Source organism: Synchiropus splendidus, chromosome 8, assembly GCF_027744825.2.
Source record: "Synchiropus splendidus isolate RoL2022-P1 chromosome 8, RoL_Sspl_1.0, whole genome shotgun sequence".
Lineage (NCBI taxonomy): Eukaryota > Metazoa > Chordata > Actinopteri > Syngnathiformes > Callionymidae > Synchiropus > Synchiropus splendidus.
The window spans coordinates 23,103,158-23,124,066 of record NC_071341.1 but is presented as its reverse complement, the minus strand read 5'-3'; the positions used below and the strand labels follow the sequence as shown (position 1 = coordinate 23,124,066).

Below are 20,909 nucleotides of genomic sequence, written 5' to 3'. Positions count from 1 at the left end.
CTGGCCCAGAGCAGCGTGATTGACAGGGGAAGCTGACCTCATCTGTGAACGGGAGTCCCAGCAGACTGATCACTATCAGACAACACGGGACAGATGGGATGGTATCCTTGCTCACATCACCACTGTTGGGAAACAGAGGTGTTGAGAGGTAAATGTTCTCATCTCTCTTAGTATTCCCTAAACTTTCTCAACCTTTAAAAAAGTCATGCATATGTAGGCAGCGAGGCCCAAGAACCCAAAGAATTGAATACTACCAACTCAAGGTTCATTTTGAACAAGAATTAGATCTTTGCATTCTGAAAAAAAAAAACATGTCGTATAAGATTAACTTTCTGTTGTTGTTGTTAAAACTTTTCAAAGGTTCTTGGTTTATGTCCCCACGACCTCCTCCTGGCTTGAAGTATACATCCATGCCAAACTGCTGGAGAATCAATGAGTGACAGTCAACCTTTCAACTGGTCATATCCACTAGCTCACACTGAAGAAGTGAGAAGCTCTTGGGTGAAGAACGGCCCGACAAAAGCGCGGCTTTTATGACCCACAGAAGCGCAACAGTCTCACTTGATGTTTTGCACTCTGTTACGCAGAGTAGTGATAGCGTGAGCTGGGCAGGCCAGGCCAAGAGGCTCAGCTCCCGTGGACCAGGGTGAAGGTCGGCTCACGGATGCCATGACTTCGGTGGAACCAAGGGGACAGTGCTCATGCGGGGACAATGGCCACAGCTTTTGAGGTGCTATTCTCCTTTCTAACAACTCACACTGCAACATATGCGGCAACGACCAGAGCTGAAATAAAAGCTGAACATAAGGTCTGTGCTGATCATTAGGTTTCAATTAATCACTCAATTATCCAAATGGTTCACGGCGTGTGTCGAGGCTGACAGGATCTAAGACAGCAACATCAGTTAAAACAGTCTAATGAACTGAGCTGAATTCATCATGAAACACAGAATAATTAGCGAGTGTGTCTTGGGGGAATACTTCAAAGTGAACCTCAAAGTGGTTCGGTTTAGTGAAGCTTTCCCATCAAACGCCGAACATAAACACACCGTTTACGACTACACAGGCGAGCAAAGCTGTCCCCCTTGCCTTTCATTTACCGCAATAAATAATGATTCATCACCAAAAAAGTTTGGGAGTATTTGTTTGCATCAGTAGACCTTTGCTGTGTTGGCGCAGATGAAAGGCGCACAACAGTGCAACAAAGGCAGGATCAACACATGAAGACACCCGGCTCCTCGCAGCTTTGGTTGACAGGCCAGAGAGTTCGGCGTGTCGCCGCCGTCTGCAGGGACCCGGCGCGAGCCACCGGCACTGAGAGACTGAAGGATCAGGAGTGGCTCTGCTGCTGGGATCCACAACGTAATTAAAATGACACAAACAAAGTGAATCTAATTAGGAATCCCTGCGCTCACGCTCGTTAGCGGCCGACAGTGCTAAATTATTTTCCTCCGTGGAAATAAATGAGGCCACTTGTCTTTGCAGATCTGGGCCTCTGTGAGAGGCTCAGGGAAAGTGCGCGCGTTTAAAGTCATTATTGAAGTGTGACTTCCTGAGTGAAGTCTTACGCACCGATACGCTGACCGCTAGCGGCGCGCGGCGGGAGGCTCCCCAGGGCTCGTATCCGACACCAAATAGATCATAATGCGACTTGCTGCTGTAACAACCGCATATGTTTTGATAGTCAACCATCCATGTGAGCATCTCCTTCCTCTGTGAGAATGTAGGAAGCCCAGAGCTCCCAGCCGACAGCAGCGTACCACTACGCAGAAAAGTCATCAAAACATTTGGACCTCCTCTGTGTTTCTGTCTGTGGTCTGGCTTTCTGTCCCACATCTAAACTCTCCCTTTCACACTCTCACACACCTTCTCCCGCGCGCTACTCAGACCCCCCACACAAGCAGTTCGGCTGTTGGAGCGAGGTAAGTGAATCCAGTGGCTGATAGTTTTGAGGGAGCCAGGGGAGCCATTGAGAGCCCATTAGGAGGTTAAGTGGAGGAACCTCTCCATTGTTCTGCTGTTTGATTCCTGCCCTGTGACCACACTCTGCTGGCCAGAGCCTGGGAAACCCTGTTAGTGATGATGAGGGGGGGATAAACGACGGGCACGCTCACACACTCACGCACACCCGACACGGAACAGTATGGAGCACTGACAGTTGGATGACTCTCTGTGGACCGCGGGCTGTCTGTTAGGGCGGAGAGGTTTCCGGCCAGACGACGGTAGCCACGCTGAAGGCCAACCAGAGGGCAAATCGAGATGTCTGTGTTTACAACAGCAGCTCCAGCGCCTCCTTATGTTGCTCACGAGACTTCAATTACTGTTTGTGAAATAGTATATCTCTGTTTATTTGGTTGCAATGTAGCATTCTAAATATTCACTTTCCATTTTTTGGAATAAATGTACAAAACAGGAGGTGTGAAGGGGTGTGATCAAAATGAATGAGTGGAACAAATTGTAAAAGGTTTAAAAGTAGCAATATTACAAAATTGAAACTGCAGAATGTGATCCAAAATTATTCAAATGAAAACAGTGTTTCAAATTTGAATTTATAAAATTAGCAAAACGAAATTAGAGATCATTGTCTTTAACACCTTGTGCTTTTGCAGGCGCTCTGGTTTCCTCCCACGTTGTCCAAAAAACATGACTTCAAACTGTCGGTGAGTAGGTGTGGGCACAAAATCAATGTTTGGCTTTTGCTGAGAATTTCTTTTTCTTCATCGATACGTACAGTAGTCAAGTGCAACTCACAATAACGGCGGTACATTGTCATCAGTCAAGGAGGACTCCTCCACTTAAGGTAGCTGTTCAATGACTCCCGATCATCGGCATGAAACCTATCAAATCTATGTCGAACGTAGACACTGAACCTGTCACTGAGGAGGGTAGACTATTGCGGAAAACCAAATCAACAATGACGTCACATATCAGGCTCTACGATGGCGATAACGTCAAAGTCGGGGGCAACTGTGAGATAGCTGGGACAGTGTGACTGCAGGCCCGCGGGGGCCATGTGTGGGAGCAATTGTGTTCCTGACACCATGGCGCACTACACATCTGAAACACAGACGTCTGTCGTTGCTCAGCTTTGAGCGACAGTGACAATTAAAAAGAGTCCATGTCCATCTACGACTGGCGTAAATGCCTTGGTTTCATTTTTGACATCACATGAATCTATGCCAGACACATTTATCGGTGGTGACCCCACGGTGGACCGACACAGCAAAGGACAGATGGGAGTTAAAGTCCAGGGTTCCAGCAGTGAAGCAACAGGAACTAATGTGGGAAGCGACAACAGAGAGGGAGGAGGGGGCGAGGCTGGATGTCTTGTTTGGCTGATAGTAATCTGACAGCTATTAGAGAGGGGAGAGCTAGCGACCTGCTGGCTTGGGGTGGCGGGTGGAGGTGGTGCTGTTTGGGGGAGTGTTGGGCTTACGTGATATATGCCTTACCTCACGCCGTGTGTGTGTGTGTGTGTCTGTATTACTTCATTCTTCCACATTCAATTCCCTTTTAGCCTCAATGGCCTCCCTCTCATCTCCCCCCCCCCTGCTCATTTCTGGCTCCTATTCTTCCAGTCCTCCCTCCCCCCGCCTCCCTTATGTTCCGTGGGTGCCACTGTACATTTTAGTGTCTTGCCACGTTACAAGACTTGCCCTTAATTTGACAGTGTCACAGGGATCCATCTTCATTCTCTCACTCTTTTCATAATCTGATCGTCTTCCTCTAGCATGCAATTAGTGCCCCTCCCCGTTCCTGCCTCCACCCGAGGCTCCGTCCCCCGGTCTCCTCGTGGCCCCCGAGCAGCGTGCCGCTTGCCCCCTCCGAGCGGCCGGGATGATTGCTACAGCTTTCCCTGTGCAATCCATTTAGAGTCGGGGCCCTGTAATGAATATGTACATTGAGAGGGACCTCTGCAGGGGGGGAGGGTCACGAGCAATCAACCTTGAATTCAATTATGCCAGTGAAGGTTAATGACTGTGCTCAGTGGTCAGAGGCACGCGCCACATCGCCCATTAAAGCAGCTTGTCAGAAGTGACAACGTGGGGGCTGGGACGCTCCGGCTCGGAGCGGAGCGGGAGAATGGGCGACAGAGGTGAGAGATGATAGAAGTGGCGCGCGTGTGCAGAGAAAACAAGCACGGACGGGACGGGACGAGAAGGAGTCTATCAGCGAGGAGCTGGCGGGAAGTCACGTGACCGCCGACCGGAGATGGACAGATGGATAAAATGGTGTCAGTCAGAGGTGCTGGATTACATTGAGTTTGCTGGAACAAATCAGATTGTAAAGTTTCCCACCTCCTCTCCCCCTCCTGTCCCCCTGGGGTGAAGCCGAGCGCGCGGGCTGTAATATGATTAGTCTACATAAAGACGTGTCTGGAGTGTAATTCAGTGCTCACTAATGAGGCCCTGTCTGAACCCAGGACAGATGAATCCCCCCCGACAGCACACACTCACCTGCTGCATCAACGCCCCCTCCCATTCACACCCCCTCATGGCTGCTTCCTGCCAAAACCTCAGCCTCACCACACCCAAAAAGACTCAGTCCAGGTCAGTCAGCAAGTCAGCCGACAGTTCAAACAAGACAAAACGTCCTACCCCAACAACTGAAGCAATGTCACCTACTTCAACACAGCGTTTTTCACTGCACAGTAGTAGAAAAGCTCCGTTTATAGCTGCCGACACGAATTTGAATGAATGAATTGAATGTTTTGAATGGTTGCTTTCTTTCACCTTCACCAAGGAGGTGATGAGATCAGACATGGAAATCAACATCTGAAATGTTGGAAAAGGAACAAGACACAGATGATTCAATTGTCCAATGCCTAATAGTAGATACAGTCCTCCGTTCTCAGTGGTGCGGAATGAGCCCTGGAGCTTTCGCTCGTGATTGCTGTGTGTGTTGTGCTAGCGAGTTTCACAGCAATACTGCCACCTCCTGTCCAATTGAGCTGATTGCTATCACTGATATTTCAAGTTGAAATACAGTATGGTTCAGAAATATTATTAATATTATTTACAATAATAATAATAATGTTTAATCAAAGCCAATGCAAAATAAACTGGTTAAACAGGGCATTAAGAAAATTTTAGTTTTAGTTTTTCAGTAAAGCACAATAATATTCTATATAATAAAATAATACGGGACAAAGTAAACACCATAACCCATTGTCACGTGCTGGGAATTGAACCGAAAAGACAGACAAAAGTACATATTCAAGTTTAGTTCCAAAAAAACAAGCATAAACGTGCATTGTAATAATCTGCCGCACTTGTGTTGATCTTTGGTTTAAATACTGCAGATATTACTTCAAGACAACAAGATAAGAGAGGCCAAATATCATAAAGAGTTGAGAGGTTTTGACAGCAAACCCTTCCTCACCTTTTGTCCTTCCGCCTGAACCGGTTGCAGCCAAACCTCCTGCCTGAGGATCTACAGCTGATCTCTGACTCCATATGGGTCAAGGATGCCAAAAGCAGGACCCCAAAACCTCATGTTTGCATTTTATTTGCTAAAATCAATGTCCAAGTCCACGAGAGTGGATCCCCTACTTAGAGCCGAGTTGCTATAGGACTATATTTTCTTTGAACAGTATGAAATAAATAAACTTTGTATTTATATCGGGCGTTTTCTATACTAAAATTACTGCTCAGATTTTAGCTACTTGGAAAAATATTCATGCAAAGAGCATCATTTTAAAACAACTTCATATCTTACATGAAGTCATGGATATATATACTTGTTAGTTAGTGTACAGTACAGGAATAGAAATACAACATTGTACGTGTAAGTTTCAAGTACATGGTACACAGGTGTTCTTAACGTTCTCTTCTCTGGGATGTATAATGTGCCGTCATAGAGTCGGACACGCTGATGCCATCTTTGTTCGATTTCACCTCACAGACCATTCTACCTTCATCTTCACTGCCAAACACATTTCACAAATATAAAACGCCTACTTGATGGCACCCCAAGTCTGTAGTTTGGCGAAGGATTAAAGAACAGCTGGACTGCTCTCAGGGAGTCGGCTCAAACTTATTTCTGTTCACTTGTCAGGAATGCTTTACTGAAAACAGACCAAGTTTTCTGCACAGCAGTCTGTGGAACAGCCTACCTGTCTGTCCGTGGACAGCACTGAACCTTGCCAAACCCTTAACTCTGACCTTAGCCACGTTCAGCGGACAACAGACAAGCTGACATCAACGTTTGCAGAAGTGCTTTAAATGGCCACCAGACAAAATTTTCAAACACTCATTCACATCTTCGGAAAGAAGCCAGTTTATGTACAAAGAATAATTATGAGGCGTCCAAACATAACAGAATCTGAATTAAGATTACAATGGCAATGAAGTAATAAAGCACTTTCTGAAAAGTGCGTTAGGATTAATATGTATTTTAATGTTTTGCAGCCGTCTTTTATTTCGGATATCATTGTTCATAAGTGATGAATAAGTGTAAGGAGTTATAATCTGTCCGGTGGTTGGATCATCTTCATATCCCCTTTAGAATAGTTGTGTAAACCATCACCTATGGAGAAGCAGGTGATGCAGATGTCTGCCTTCCATGTTGCATGCTGATGCATCAGAGTTTCAGATGAATTACGTTCAAGTTCCTGAGGCATTCCTTCAAGTGTCAACTATTATATTGGAATTACATTGTCCTAAATTGAAACACCATGAATATCCAACGTTGAAGACTGACTTCTACGTCAACATTTTAAGCAAAAGTTTGCATCATGAGAGTAAATATGTGACTCCTCAAGGCCCATTTATGCTCAACATTCAATACAGAGCCTTATATCCGTGCACTGTGTTTATTTCATCTGAATTTCTGCATGTTTCCACAAAGCCTATCGATATGGGACAAATGGAGCAGCACCAGAGGAAACCATGGGGGGCAGTGTTGCTGTTACTTCTTCCACAGTCACCATGTTGGTTTTGAAGTTTGTTGTTGCCATAAACTTTTGACTCACAGCAGCTCCCCCTGGGCGATATACTGGTGAACAGCAATACCAACGCAAAGTACGCATGGAAGCATGTGATCAGTGACGGGAGTGATGTTTGAAAGGGACGGGTACAGGGCCGTACATAGAGGGAGCCTAAATGGGCCTAGTGGGGCGATGTTGTGAAAAGGTTGGCTGGGACTTGAAAACATCCAGCATATTGGTTAGTAAAGAGACGTAGAAGACGATGGGCGAACGCAATAATTTGAATCTAATAACGCCTCCCACTATTGGGGTCTTCCACTCCGGAAACACGAGCCAGACATTTATATGTAAACTTTGATAAATTGGATGCTTGAGAAGAGTATGATCTGACAGGATCAGTTCCTGATTTATGAAGGACCCATGCGGGATCATTGAGGACGCCTCCATCAGTGAAGAGTATTGATGCGACTTTAGCAGGCCAATATGTGAATCCCACTGATGCCGACTTCTGCGTGTATCCATCACGAGGGGATATCCAAAAGCAAATTTAGGGAGGGGAGGTAAAGTTTGCCACACCAGCATCCTCTTTAAACAGTTTATGTTGTTCACAGATGAAGAAAATATCAAATTCCAGATGAAAATGTATGGAAATTAGATCAACACTATTATGCCAGCGACTTTTTAAAGCAATATATTCTTTCCAGAGACAGTCTATGTGCAGATGATAAATAGAAGATAGTCAGAGAGAGTTGTGAGGGTCTTTCCTCGTGCGGAGCGGACCTACGAGTCTGTTATTGCATTTCAGCCTAACAGGATCAACATGCATACTAAAAAATGCAGCTTCCAAAGAAAACCCCATCCACTCCATCCCGTCATTCTCCAGCTTTCTCTTCACTCCGCGTATTTGTCATCAGCAATCTAATATGGTTTTCAGCAGAGTGAAGTGTCAGGTTATTGTAAATAAGATGATATTTTCCTGGGAGGTGTGTGTGTGTGTGTGTGTGTATTCACACAAGTAGATGGCTTCCTAATGTTGATGCATTGGCTTGTCAGAATCAAGTATCTCCCAGACACTACTGCTTATTTGAGTGTGTGTTTGAGTGACAGCACCTCCACACACATCTGGACCTGACCCCCTCACCGCACCACATTCAGTCCCGACGTCACATCGGACCGCCTTCATCGCTCGAGTCATTTCAAACCGGCTCTGATTCTGATCATTTAGAGGAGGTCCATTCTCTGCTCCCGCTAGTGGACTCGCTGAGTGGTATTGGCTTTCCAATCAATGTGGCGAAATGTTATGACGGAGATTATGTATTCAAAAATGGAATGGCTTTCCGTCTTCACAGTGTTCTTTGATTGCACTGAATATTGATTCTGAGTTTCATGCAAGAGGCTATTAGGTTTCCACTTTCACAAACAATCATCAATTTAAATCTTCGCATAAGAGAACAACAAAGTGAAAATCCATGATCAGATCCTATTTTTCCAATGATCAGAAGAAACCAGAATCTGGCCCCTTGAACGGTTCCTAGTCATGGTTTTACAGTCCCGTGTCATCCAAGGTGAGATGAAAATGTGGTATCTCTTTGGACAATGGCCATTGGCAGGCACCTCTTTCTTAGACACTTAGCACCTCTCTAGCTTCTTTTCCACCTCCTCTTCAAGCTCACATCACATCACTATAACATCAGACACAACCAATGACACTCAGCCCTTGCGTCTAAATTTGAGGAGCATTTCATCAGGTTGGACACAACAGCAACACAAATAAGAAACAGGTTGGAACGTGTGGGAGCTAAGGTCCCACAAAATATACAGTGGGACTGGGTAAGGGCCATAAGACAAAATGTTATTTTAGAGAAGAAGACACAAGGGCATTAGTCTGAAAAATATTTCAAAAATGATACAGACCAATGTCCATGTGTGACCCCCGGGGCTAGCCGACCAGATCCACTAGGAAGACAGCTAAGACTAACCGCCCTGTGTTGCGATCATCTATTATTATCATAGATTGAGTGACTTAACTCATGATTAGCACTACTGAGGAAAGCAACAGCTGAAGTGGCTCAAGTTGCACGTGCCAAGATGAGTAAACAGATGGCATATGAATGTACGGTTGATACAGTTGGTAACCGAGTGTATAATCCATTAGCAGTTACTCAACTAATGCTAAACTTGTGATATGTCGTCACGTCGAACATTTTTTAAATTTTTTTATTTTTTCAGATCTTGTGGGCCAACCTGCTGCCTCGCCGCTCCGGACAATGAGTCGGCCATATGAATGCAGGGAAGTGTGATAATTACTGCTATTCTGAGAGGCAGACCCCGAGAGCAGGAGATGAGGTGGATGATTGTTCTGCAGTGAAGGAAGGGAAATACTTGTTTCCCTTCTTACCCAAATATTTACCTTTCTCTCTTGCTTGCTGACTCACACTTTGAATACAACAAGAGCGTTTCTGGAGTCCAGAGGCCTCAAACTGCAGACTTGAATATGGCTGAATTCAATACAGCGACTAAAACTTTGGTCACACATGCATGCACCCGCACACGTCCCCCACTCTGGGAGGCAAACACGCCCAGTTTCCTGATCTGATTAGTGGACTTGTGGTGCCCTGTTAGCCTGATGATAGCCGGCTTCCTATTTTCCCATCAGGCCACAGTCAGTGCTCTTTTTTCGCAGCAGGTGATAAAAGATCGCAGGATACGAGACGGCGTGTGTGTGCCGTGTGTTATGAGCTCCAGCCCAGAAAGTGAAAATGTAGATGAGTAATAGTAATCCTGTGCAGTACTTTTTGGACTCAAACTGTGTTCAATCCTTTATGTTTCCACCTAGAGAAAAGTTTGCAGAGTAGTTAAAAGAACAGCTGGTTCTGACCATGCCGTGCAGCCCGACACAGAATTACAAGTGTGATATTAGTAGGTGGCAAGTGAATTAAACAAGAAAAGGGCACCGCGAGCTGAGCATCTCTCTGACCGCCGCGACCTGAAAGCTGCAGCCCTTCTGTCACGTATGTTTAGCTTTTTTGCTTGTTGTTTTGCTTGTCTCTTTCCCCAGTGTGTGGTCAATCTGTCTTCATGACCCTTACAAACACACTCACACTTTGCTTAACAACACTGTGAGACCTACCGCCTCTTCTGCTTAGACGTCTGCGTAACAAGACGCTTCGGTGTCAGAGAGTTTACCAAGATTTAGTGACTGAAAACTTGTAAAAAAGTAGCCATTACGTGCTCTTAAATCCGTTCGTTTGGTGAAGAGTTCTCATGTCAGACAATTGGATGAAGACTGTCTAATATATAACCAGAGTTTCATACATATTTACTCGGGTTTGACAACAACAATTACGTCGGATCATCTCAGGAAATAAACCAGGATTATTTACTTTAGTTGGAGGGACAATTGGGGAGGGACATGGCTTCCAACAAAAACTGGAAGGACACTGAATGCGTAATTTTAGAACCCTCATAAATACAAAAGAACCAACAGAACTCCACTAATTTAGCTTAAGTCCATCCAAACTGGAGAGTTTCGATAAAATACTTTGACGTTGGAGTTATTTTAGTAGCGAAAGGATAAACGATGACAAGACATACGCACTGACAAAGAGAACAGAACACATAACCTCCACCAACAGGGCACACACCAGTTGACGTCCCAACAACTTCCCTCCCAGGATTTGGCTAGAGGGGCGTCTGGGCATCCCGGGGACACCCTAAACTGCAAAACAAGAAAAACCAAACGCCCTAAATGTTCGATTGGTGCCTGTATAATGTCGTACTTGTAGTGTCATGACATTGGTTTCCATGAAAAAGTTCTTTCTGCCTGGTAATTTTATGACGATGATCAAAATTCACAGATTCTCAACCATTTCTACGCCCATAGCTTTGCCATCACGGGTGCCATACTTGTTTACGGGTGAAATCTCACATGTGCAAGTTGCGACACTCGTAACGTAACTGCGTGTAAGTTCCAAACAATATTGTTGAATTGTTCACAGAACTAGTACTGGAGTATTTTGGTGTTGTTTTTTGGCACAAAGCGATCTCCAGGAACTGCACAGGGGAGGGCTGTCACACAGCACTTGCAGAATGCAAGCAAAATAGCGTAACAGGGATCAAAATTCATATGGTTCCATCCTCAGTTGGGGACGGGGCTATGGACGCCCTGTTTCAAGATCCTATCTAAAGCCTGTTCCCTTGATAACCAACACAAGCCAGAACGCTGCTGTGTTCACCAGCTCAGTTTAGAGTAAAAACAAACTAGACAATAAATAATAAATGGTGCTCTTTGAGCTGTGTTCCTAACATCAAAAAGTAATGTCTCTAATATCCCACATTTTGTCTTCAGTGTGCCGTAATAATGGAAGCGCTTTACCAATTAGAAGCAGGAAGTTACTGTTAATTACATTTCTAAATCCTATTATGTGGTTCACATGCATTAATCACCATGTTGTTTTTATAAAACCCATTTGTGGGTAAAAAAAGAGGATAATGACATTGTTGCTAAATGTGAAGGATGATTTGAAATGTGCTGTGATTTATGTGCTGTTTCAGTGGAGTGAAAATAAAGGTAGGTGCAGAGGAGTAATTAAAAGATGCACATTTTGAAAATGTGGATTAAAAAAAGATGCATAGGATGAAGCAAAAAAAAAAGTACATATAGAAAATGTCTGTTTTACTTGGTGATACAGTTTTATGAATTATAGTTCTGTTGATTCAATAATTATTTTTATTTGCTAAAAATGAATAAACACTTAAATGAAGCAAAAAAACTAGCTAATAAAAATAACTTAATGTACAAATAAAAAGTAACATCTCTTATGCAGTATCAGCATATTATTTTGGCAAAGTGCAAGTAGATTTTTATAATACTCAATAGTACATTATATTTGATTCAGGAATATGATAATGATAATTTATCTTGTTCAACAAAGATTTAATTAACAAAAAAAAATTATGTGACTAAATTGATGTTTGACTACAGAACAAAATACAACACATGAGAATTTATGAACTGGACATGAGCGAGGGCATATGAGCGAGACACGCTTGCAGACAGTCAAATAAATAACAAAATAAAAAAGTGAGCCAGAACGCTCCCCTCAGCATCAGTTTCTCTCCCCTCTTCAGAGACGGTAGATTAAAAAGCAAAGGACATGAATGGTTAATAAATGTGCAGGGTCGGTTCGGCACAAACTCAAGTACACACTCTCCCGCTCCTCTGCGCCTCATATTTCTGATTAATGGCCTAAAAGAAGCTTTAATAAAATCACAAGTTACATCATTTAGCGAGGAGGTGGTTGGGCGCTGGAGCGAGACAATAATTGTTTTCCCCGAGGTCAAAGAGAGACAGAGTGTATAAAGACACACTTCCCTCTAATCAAGTCCAGTCCAGCAGTGTCCAGCTTCCTCCCGCCACTCCATCCACCGCCGACAGGAAACACACAGTAAAACAGGAAACGTCAGATGATAAAACCCGGAAATGAGAGTCCGATTATCTAATCACAGCGGAAGAGAAAGTTTGATCAAATGTTCTCAAATAATGACTTTTGTCCCACGCGACCAGCGAAAGAAAAAAAAAGTCCATTCTTTCACCTGTTCGATCAGAACAATCTTTGCACCGTGAATACGCTTTTAAAAACGACCATCTCATCTCATAAAGAATCTATTAAAGGCCCATGTACGCTCTCTATACATACAAAACTGGACCCGTCTGTTTCAAACATAGTTCCTGTCAGTGATCACACGCTTCCACGTGTTCTTAATGTTGCTATGGCTGTTCACCAATTTATCCACCACAGTTTAAACACCACAGTTTAAAAGTTTGTGACAACAAGAAACTCTAAACCCAACATGGCGACTGTGGAAGAATCTGTGATCACGTAGCTCTTGCACAGAAGCGAAAACGGAGCCAGCGTTGTAGGAGGCGGTGGTTGGTGAGGCCGCGAAATATATCGTCACTGGAGGACAGAAAATTTCCACCATTGTTAAGTCTTCTTCGTGTCTCATTTGAGCTACGTATCAGGGAGTGACAGCAACACTGCCCCCCATGGTATATAGTGGTTCTGCACTGTATCTGTATGTATGCACTGTATCTGCAAGGAAGCTTACAGATCTGCAGAAGGACAGTAGAAGAGTCTGACCGTAACCGTACTTAATGGTGAGCATAAAAGGGCCTTTAAAGTCACTTCCCCCCCCAAAAAAAAACATTGGTGGCAAGCATTTCTTCTGTAATTAATAAACACCAATAACTAAAGAATAAAGAAATTTCCTCTTCCTTTTGTTGTGTGACTGGTGAACATTGAATAACAACAGACACATGCATGTTGTCAAAGTCTTCATGGGATTAGAGAAGGCAGCGTTGGTGATGCTCGAGTGAGTTGTTCTTAACTCTTGCAGTGCATTATGGGATTTTTTTTTTTAAACCTCAGCCAATGGCGATAGACATAAAATGTGATGATGCAGATTGAGGGCCAAATGTAGCCCACAGGCCTCAGCTTGGTACCATCGTTTTTTAACCTTAACCTCACATTCTATTTGGAGATCTGAGTGATGCCCTCATGATTAAAGTCTCTTGGCTTTAAAGCCATTGATGGAGAAAATATGAACTCTTTCAAGCAAACGTTTAAATGTCAAATCACTCAATACGTTCATGCTCCGTCCAGCCACTCGCCCAGCAAACAGCCTGAACACATCCACACTCCTTGAAATTGCCATGAGACTGAAGAGGACTCCTCTGACCCTAATCCACTATTCAGGAGCCAAGACAACCTATTGGCACCCATTAATCCTAAATTGTCTCCTAATCAATGCTCTCTTCAATAACTTCGAATACATTCATTCATCAATACTGACGCGTCTTTTCTAGTTTCTACATGCGACTGAAGCACACGGGACAGCGCCAGGTCTTTCTCTACATTCCTCTGTTTTTAAAAATGATCCATGCTGTCAACAAACAGACGGCCAACTTGGAAAACAAATTCTAAGTTGCTGCTCAGAGGCAATAATGGATTATTGAGATGAATAAACTGAACTTGTTAATCTGCTTAAATATGGACTCAAGCTCAAACTGAGAGATGAACTTTTTAATGAGCTGGCTCTCATGCAATAGATGGAAATGGTGAGGGTATTTCCGTGGTGCTGGGCAAAATGACATGACGTCAGAAAAAAAATCTGAACATTGATTCCCCGCCACCTAATCTGCCACTAAATGTGCAAGCGCTTTAATGACACTGGCCACTCCCCCCGACGCGTGCGGCAAACACTCAGCCGTCGGACGGACGCGTGACGGGGCGTGTCACTGTGCCCACAGTAAATCAATTTAGCTGAAAAAAATCTCCCGGGACAGAGAACAGGAGGGGAGAGAGGTGTCGGTCCTGAGCCCCAATTCCCTGAAGATACTTCAAATACACATTAGAACCAAAATGTAATCAGTGTGTCTCTTGAAGGGGGGAAGTGGATGTGATGTTGTCGCTATATGGCCAGTGAACGGGGATGTATTTATTTGTAACGTGTACCGTGAATATGCAGCAAACATCACTATTTAATGTCTTTATTTTCCATGAGGAGAAATATCTTTCTTGCCTATCGTCCAACATTGGTCCCACACTGCCTCTCCCCTGACCATCCCTTTCATTTGTCTCCAAACCTCTGCACATGAGCTGTCTCTCTGGGATACGGTGAAACATCACCACAGTCTCACAAAGCATCTCCAACCTACTCTGTCTCCACCTTTTGGATCCTGCCTGCACTCCATTCTTCACCTCTGTCCCATCTAGATGAGCCCAAAATACTTTTGAAAACGTATCTGTCTTCACTACCGAGACATGTGCTACATATTATGATAGCTGAGAGAAGAAAACATGACATTTCATGATAACGTTTTGAAGTGAAAACTATGATGCATCAAAGTTCAAGAGTTTAGACAATTACATTTTTAATCGTTTTATGTAAAACATCTATAAAAAAAAGCTAAACATTTTTTTTCATTTTTTTTTCAAACATTTATTTCAATTGTAAAATACATAAACAAGGCATCACAATCCAGATGTATACAGCCTCTCAATTACTATTTCACCTTAAATAGGCAAAACACCATGGATTATGTTCTGACATATTATTATTATGATCTCTGAAGTTGAAAAGAGAGACAAATATCGTATTTGCACTTAAACCGCTGCTTCGGAACACAAAGGTTATGGAGTCAAATCCCAGCTGCTAAAGGTTGCGGTGTCCCTACGGGGATCAGGAATCAGGGTTCGGGGGACCGGGGAGTCAGGTGGTAGGTGAACAGGGTGTGAGCATCAAGGGTACGCTTAGCCTCGACAGGGGCAATACCCAAACTTGCCCCTCGGGGCCACATCCACAGGGACTGCTTAACCCCTCCCCCTGATATTATTAGACTTTCATGAGTGTATCTCAGACCTGCTGTTCAACCTGTGGGCCCGAAACGTAAATCACAGCTCCGCTCAGAAGAAATTATTTAAATTTGTCAGTATTTAACGCACAACATCAGCTTGGCAGAAACATCCTAAAGCAATGCAACCATCTTCTTCACCTCTGTCCTCACCCTGAACCTTCACCTTCTCTGCCCAAGAGGCAGGAGTGGGTGCTGAAAAGACGGAGGGGTGGGGGAGCAGTGGCGATAGATGAGGTCAGTGGAAAAAAAGCAGCGTTTTAATTGAGACCCTTTAAGTTTTCTACGAGATAATTATGGCCAACAGCTGTAGACGCTGCAACATGCAACAATGGACACATTAGCATTCTGATGGAAGTCAGTCAGGGGGCGCCAGCCGACTTAACAATGTTGATATGTGTGGGCTCGCACGCACACACACACACACACCATATTCACAGTGGATTCAGGAAATCAAGCGTACATTGACACATTTGAGAGGACTTTATTTTCGGCTTGGAAGGGTCGTCGACTTTTAATCGCCAAACCAGCTGCTTTAAGACAGTGGGGCCAAGCAAAGTGAAGTAAACGTGTTCACCATCTTGGACCAGATGTGCACAGGAATTTGGGATAAATGAATATACCAAACGCATGGAACTTGGTTAAATATACAATTGATGCTGAAACACAAAAAATGTGCTTGATAGCCAATAATCCACCAAAGGATGCCGGAAGCCAGTCTTTGTGGAGGCTCTAATTCAGGTCTCTCATGGGTGGAAGGCTCTTAGCTCGGCTCTTAGCTTAGCTCCTTCAGTTCATCGAAACATCTTTCATCATGAAATTGTTTTATCTTTATGTTAATCCAGAAAATGGATGCACCTTTGTAAAGAAATACATTAAATGTCAAAGTTGATTTCATTGAAACATTTGGTGCTGTAGCTACAGATTTATTTTCACTGCTGTTTTTGTATCATACTGCAATGAGAGGAGGACAGTTTGTAAACCTCAGGCTATCCACTGCTTCCTCATGAACACTTGTTCTCATCTTGGTGTGAAATACTGAGTTAATTTGGGTTAATTTCCCACACAATTTCTGCACACAACAACAGCAGGGAGACAAAGAAAACGCGGACGGATGCATTGTGCTCCAACGTCTGAGCCATCTCCAGGTTATGAATTAGAGGACGTGTGTAGAGTTTGTTTCTCCCGGCGAGCCATTAAATATTTCATGGAGGGGGATAAATGCCGCCCCCTCCCCTCCAGATTTGCTCTGCAATTAGAGGCCCATTATCCGTCTCACAACTCCAGCTCAGAACAAACTGGGCCTCAAAAGCTCCAATAAAGAGTCCTGTGATGAGCTAAGATAACAGTAATGATGAATAGCCTGCTTATCTTTAAGACTTTACAATAAAACAACACATTTTTTCCCCTCCGATTTTATGTTTTTACGGGCCATTTGAGCTTAAAAAGGGTAAATCCACCAACTTCACACTTCTTGGTTTTTCATTTATTTCATTTGATTCAACATATCATGCTTCTGTGCTTTGGCAATAAGGACACAACATTGCAACATATTGGCAAGCTCATTTGCTTTTCATAGTGAGCGTCGGGTCCAAAAAAGTGCCCCCTGGGATAAACACGTGTACGGGGACCGCGGGCTTGTTGCCCCAGCAGCAGGTGGCCCATTGCTGCCTAATGAACAGTGCAATCTGTTACTATCGCCGCGGCGCTTTTCACCAGACAATTAGGCGACTAAGCATGTCATTATTCCAGGCCAACAAGAAGAGCCTCTTCTCTAATTTTATCTTTTCATTCCTGTTTACTCACCCACACTCCCCTCATTAACGAGAGATTTTCCATTCCATGCTAATTGGTTTCAATAACATTCATTTTAGTTGAAAGCAAACGGTTCTGTTAATTGAGGAGCACAGAAAGATAGACGGAGGAAAGAGAGGGAGAGACAAAAAAAGCACTTCTTTTCATTTTCAAGTGCGTCCATGAGATGAGGCTTTTGAAAAAGCGCTCTACAGGTTCAGAGCTAATGGAATTAAGTGATGCCGGCCGTGGCAGAAAGAGAAGCTGAAATTAAAAGCAATTTATTTTCATTGAGGCATGTGGCACTGTTCGGGCACGACTAATGGGCAGAGCGAAGAGATACGCAGGCAGAGAACAAAAATAAAAGATACAAAGAAATGACTGTTGGCACCGAGCGGTCAAGAGATAACAAAAGTCTAGACCTGGACAGATAAACTCTAATGAAGTGTATTATCATATTTCAGATTTTTGTAGTCTGCTTTCTCTGAATTCAAAAAGCAGGTTTGGAGGGTGCAGTCAAATAAAGTAAGGCAAAATTAACCCAGAGGGTGGCACACGCCCGGGTCTCTTGTCGTCTCAAGCTGAGAGCGTCGCATTTTTATCCAGAAAGACCGACATCGATGAGCCGTTTGATCCTGCGTGGCTCATACAGCAGCTCCACTTGGTCTTCATCCTGTTTTCACTGGCTGTACTTGTTTATTACAAGCTCAGGCTTGCGTTGCCTTTATCTACTCAAGTAATCGGCAAACTAAGTTTGCATTGAAGATACAGTCCTAACACAAATACTGTATTTTCCTCAGTAATTCGGCACAGGAATAAAGTGCCAAGGACTGAAAACGGATAATAGAAACTGATTAATGCCCTACATCGTGAAACATTTTTGTAATATTGACAAACGATTAATAATTTGCTGCATAAAATAACAAAACATAAATTGAACAGGAACAGGACTGACAGCTAAGATCATCTTTAGAGAAAACGAGAAGCAGTAATAGTTTCGGAGTTAAGAGATGCATGAGGCAACAGCAGAGGTGTCCATAGATGGAGTGAGAGTTTTTTGTTAAAATTTGAGTTAAATAGTTAAAATATTATATATATATATGTTTATACATATAAATAAAAGTATATATATACACATACACTTCTAACAATAATAAATGACAAGCTGCAGGTATATAGAGGCGGTGAACTGTGTCAAAGTCACAGTCAGAGCCATGACAGCATTTAGCTGCGGTCAGTCAGCTGCCTAACCAGCCGTCATGCGCTTGTTTAGTGACGGCAGAGCGGGCATGCTAATGAACCGACTAAACAGGCTCCGCTGGAGGCCTCAGTAAAAGAGGGGAGGGGGTCCGGGCGCTTGGAGTACCTCTGCGGGCTGGAGGTGTGGCAGGTTGAAGCCTGTGAAGGCATCTGGAGACCGCAGAAGAAGAAAAACACACACACACACTATAATCCAAACTGATCAATATGTTGACAAGCACGGCGAAACAGAGAGCTTAAGATGGAAAACAATTATAGCAGCTACTGAGCAGTCATGCCGAGCCATCAGTGCATCTTCGTGTTTCAGCCAATGAGAAACCAAACTAGTCTGAAATATGACTAAATGCTCTGCTGCTCTCTGAGGAGCTGCGAGCGCGCTGCTAGCGGCAGATCAGTGCAGTTCATTTACATAGTATTTGCATTATGTCAGGACATGAGCTACAAATAGGTATGAGTGTGTGGCTTAATTAGGAATGAGCCGGGCTCCTCAAAAACACCCTTTTGCATCATAATTGTGTCAGCTCGCTGCAGAAGTAAACGGCAGTAAGTGGGGAAAGACGGCAGTTTCACAGCGGAATGATAGGCGATTGGGAATCACCTGCATGGGTTTAAAGTGACACGGATGAGTGCTGTGATGCACACATACGGACGGGATCGTGGGTGGGGTCTGAAGAGCAAAGTACTGAAACAAACGCTGGTCAAAAACGTTGGTTTTTAAAGGGCTTAACGTTGAACAACTAGCATCGACACACGACTCGAGTTGAACAGCAACAGACTACCGTTGATTCGCAAAAATTCCCAATCTGAAACTGATTTATATTCCGAATCAGAAACCTGGCAACACTAAAGTGTTTAATCAAAGATTAGTGTTCCCATGTCGACGGAAAGGAAGTTTGCTTGCGAGCTTTGCAAAGCCAACGTTTGGGATCGGGGAAGCGTTACCTGAGGTTACCAAGGTTACCAAATGGAATCGTCCCCTCAGACAAAGCTGATCTGCATAATTTAGTGGCATCATTCACAGTGTCCCAGAGCTCAGATGATAAATGGCACCCTGGATGCTAATATCTCTGCTCGGATGTCATAAATATCAAGTGCTTCACAGGCTGGTGTTTTAAAAAAAACTATGTAAAAATGCATTGTTTTTTAATCCATTTATGATACATTTTTTTAATAAACAAAGCACACTGACTCCTGTACCTGTTGTATTGATTACCACAGCTGCCCTCCTCGCCTATCCAGACAGCCTGTAGTGTTCTGCGATTACAAAACCAACCTCTGGGTCATGAACTAGTGACCTCTTGCTCCGCAGCATTGCTCAGGGAGAAGCATGACCCCCACTAGGGGCATGAAGGCCAGGGACACTGTGGGTAGATGTTCATGTTATTCATGGATCCCTGATCACAGTCTGTTTGCATGTGTTTATCATGTATTAATACTGATTAAAACATGCTGGATACAGAAATGTGATGCTGATACAAACACGGAGAGAGTTAGTAAATAAACCAAGATGCTGGGCTGGGAGCCAGTCACAGTTACATGTGTGATATGGTTGTATTCGTATGCCAATAAAACCACTAGATTTCCACAGTGAGCCTTTTATGAAACATTGTTCATTAACTTCTACTTACATGTGTCCAACTCAAGGCCCAGGGGCCAAATCTAGCCGGCCAAGTAATTTAATGTGGCCCGCAGGAACTTGTTATCGTCATCTCAAGGTCATGTTAATAGTGAGTTAGTGTGCACTAAAAACTAGATTGTGAATAAAAGTTGTGCGCCACAAAGATCATGGCGTTCAAGCTTTGCACTTATTTGAAAGTTAAAATATAGGTGTATTTTATATATATACCTCTACATTTACCTATATTTATAATATAGGTAACTGTAGAGATGCTTAATGCCTAAAGGTCCAGGAATATGTCAGCCTTCCACGTTGCAGGTTGATGCGTTAGGGTTTCAATTTAATAAAATGTTTCACCTCACGCGGCAGTCAGTGCTTCATCGGATCCGACGCATCAACATATAGCAACTTCAAAGGACGACGGCCAAGTTGCAACCTTTGGTGTCGTCGGTATTCTGGTGTGTTCAATTCACTGCTGTGCAGGAACTTTCTGAACTGAGAGTCACCTCTAAAGTAAACAACAAGGACAGTACCATTAAGGCAGAAGAGAGAAGCAGCAGTGTCAAAACACGCCCCTTCATTTTACCAGGCACATTATATATTTTGAACTGTAGACCCTTCTTCAGAATAATATAACAGTATAACACCCACCCTATAACACCTCGTCCGTTATCCTTCTCTTCATTTTTAAATGTCATTCACTGTTATGGAGCTGAGTCCAATATCCGACTCAGCATCAGCCCCTTTGTCTGCTGACAAGTGCGAGTTATGGTTTCCAGAATGACTTGGTTAGAATAAAAAGAAGTCCTTTGTTTACATGAACCATGCTCTTCTACAGTCACTGCTGCCTAATTCCTCAAATCTTTGCTGATGTTGCTTGCAACTTCCTTTGCT

At 43.6% G+C, this 20,909-nt stretch overlaps 1 protein-coding gene and 1 long non-coding RNA gene across 3 annotated transcripts in view; one reads left to right on the top strand and one right to left on the bottom strand.

Annotated features, from left to right (window-relative positions):
- rsrc1 (arginine/serine-rich coiled-coil 1) overlaps window positions 1-20,909 on the bottom strand; it is a 172,146-nt gene that overhangs the window by 127,786 nt on the left and 23,451 nt on the right. The window lies entirely within an intron of this gene.
- On the top strand, window positions 1,192-3,001 carry LOC128763342 (uncharacterized). Its single transcript, XR_008415637.1, has 3 exons — window positions 1,192-1,361; window positions 2,609-2,659; window positions 2,733-3,001. It is a non-coding gene; the product is annotated as an uncharacterized LOC128763342 (long non-coding RNA).